We start from the raw sequence: 2500 nt of genomic DNA, 5'->3' as shown, positions 1-2500 counted from the left end.
CTACAATATGAAGGATCGAAATGAAAGAAGGATCATATTATTACAAACCGAAAGTGAAGGATCATTAAAATTGAAATACAATATATATATAAATATATAAATGTACCCGTCGTTGCGACACCCTAGTTAAATGGAAAGATATAAAAAAGAGAGAAAAGGAATACAGATGACCCGCCGTCTGATCTTTGCTAAATGATCTGGCATCACCGGAGTTTTTTTGGTCCGTGTTGCGTTCGCTCTATTCGAAATGAAACTCGCGGAGGCGAAGAATTGTTAAAAGTTTACGAAGCGTCTAGGAGTGGTTAAAACTGAGAGAGTTGAAACTACGATGTATTAGAACGAGCAACCGTCGAAACTTTGTTTTCGCGACGTTCTTTTCGTCGCTCTCGTCCCCACGCTCCTACGCTTTGGTTGTTTCTTTGCCATCCGTGTTGCGATAAAAAGATTTCTCCATTGTCCAAAAAGGACGGATCGAGATTCCTCTTTCGAGAGGGAGAGAGAGGTACTTGCGGGTAACCTGGAATCTACGAAACACGCACCGTGGTAAGATTCGTGCGTCCGCCTGATCGATGTGTGTTGTTTACGGACCGGCTGAGAAGCGACGATAGCGAGTCTTTGAAAAACTATGTGTCCATTAGTTAGACCGATCGTCGCCGGCCGTGTGTCTGTTCGAATCTCGCAACCCACGATTCAGCGACAGGACGCGCGCTCGCATTCCTTGTGTGCGTTCGTACTTTTCAAGGTTTTTAAATGTACTTTACGCCCGACCGTCGAGAGGAGCGTGCCACTGGGCGTTTCTCCGACGGTTTCCGTCCTTGGACGCGATCGTGTCGTCAACGATCGAACAAACAAACAAATACGTTGGCGACGCCCGAATTCGCTCTCCCGCACGCGCCGGGTGGGAGAGTGATGTGGGTATCGAATGTGATGCGTGTTAATAATGAAAATAACACTCTAAAGATCTAAAGAGTTTGAAATACAAAATTTTACGATTACCCTGAACGGTGGATCACTTGGCTCGTGGGTCGATGAAGAACGCAGCTAATTGCGCGTCAACGTGTGAACTGCAGGACACATGAACATCGACATTTCGAACGCACATTGCGGTCCACGGATACAATTCCTGGACCACGCCTGGCTGAGGGTCGTTTTCTTAACAAAAGACTGCTTGCGTTTGCTTCTCGAAAAAAGAGTAATTCATTTCTTTCTAAACATCTCGCCGTCGTTCAACGAAAGTAGAACGTTTCGGAGCGGGATTATCGAACGAAATTGAAAGAATGAATGAACGATAAACAAAGAAAGAGTCGCAACGTACGAGCGATAGTTGGGCAGTTCGTCGGCGTTTGTCGTGGAAACGATGTGACGAAAATCGCAACCGATACACTAAATGCAGGCCGTTAAAGGAGAGAAACAAATTTCGAAATATCTCTTCGAACTAGCGCAAGTGCGTCACGGCGCGCGAGTCGTTCGTTAAAATTTATAAACGACCGCCCGTGAAAGCACCGAGTTCTCGGAAGATAATCTATAAAGATTCTCCATCCTGCTGGAAGTTATCGGATCGGCGCGATTGTTCACTTGTAGAAATCCACGCTCCCGACGTTGCCAGAAACGATATTTACGAAAGGTGTGTCAAAAATAAACGAAAGAAGCTCTCCTATAAATTTAGAAAAAGCAAACGAGTGAAATGTTTGAGATGATAATTTGCTGAAATGCAAGCTCGAATAGCCCCAGGGTTTCGAATGATTCCCCGCGCTTTATACATCTCTCTGTTTACAAACGGTGTATAAATGAAAGATCGCTTCAGATGGGTCGTCGCTGTTTGACGCGCGATGCTGTTCCTTTTTTTTTGTCTGTCTGTGCGTTTAGCTTCGCTAAACAAGTTAAATGGTTAAAAAGCGTCGAAAAAGCGAATACACACGCGACAAGACAAATCTAACGAGTAAAGGAACGCTCCGCTCCAAGATAAAAATGGTTGTTTACAATCAATACAGCGTTTCGGTACCCCTGATCGTAGTCTGAAACTGTGTAACAAAAGAGAGGAAAGCGAATGGTGAAGGAACTTCGAAGCCTCCGTGGCGTGGCTAGAACTTGTGATAAAAGTATGTTTGCAGCAATTATGCATGCTCCCGTTAAAACAGCATTTCAATGTCTCGCATGGCTTAAAGCTCTAGGAGGCTTCAACATTTAGAATACATACGGACTACTTCGTTTGTTAAAGATAAGCGAAGACCGCGCGACCATCGCTCGGTCGTCCAGTCCTCGAAAGTTTTGTTGCGTTCCAAAGAAGAGACAAATGGGGTTTACCCTTGCGCTAAGGGGAGAAGAAGAGAAAAGCAGTTGTTAAATCTAAGAGGTGTGTGGAGTACATCGCGTGTTGGTTAAAATTGTTAAATGAAGTATACGCGAAATGTTCTCTCGCTCTTGCTTTTCCTCTTGCTTCCGTGGCGCTCGAAAAGAAGGGATGATAAATAAAGAAACCTATTCGAAATCTCTTGTGGAA

The 2500-nt window shown here is 44.5% G+C and overlaps 1 non-coding gene across 1 annotated transcript; it reads left to right on the top strand.

Annotated features, from left to right (window-relative positions):
* The first annotated feature begins 993 nt into the window (after positions 1 to 993).
* LOC143307700 (5.8S ribosomal RNA) lies at positions 994 to 1148 on the top strand. Its single transcript, XR_013064789.1, has one exon. It is a non-coding gene; the product is annotated as a 5.8S ribosomal RNA (ribosomal RNA).
* Positions 1149 to 2500: the final 1352 nt, after the last annotated feature.

The sequence above is a fragment of the Osmia lignaria genome, unplaced genomic scaffold (assembly GCF_051020975.1).
Source record: "Osmia lignaria lignaria isolate PbOS001 unplaced genomic scaffold, iyOsmLign1 scaffold0069, whole genome shotgun sequence".
NCBI classification, from domain to species: Eukaryota; Metazoa; Arthropoda; class Insecta; order Hymenoptera; family Megachilidae; genus Osmia; species Osmia lignaria.
Note: the sequence above shows the minus strand (reverse complement) of the source record. Positions and strands in the feature narration are given on the sequence as shown.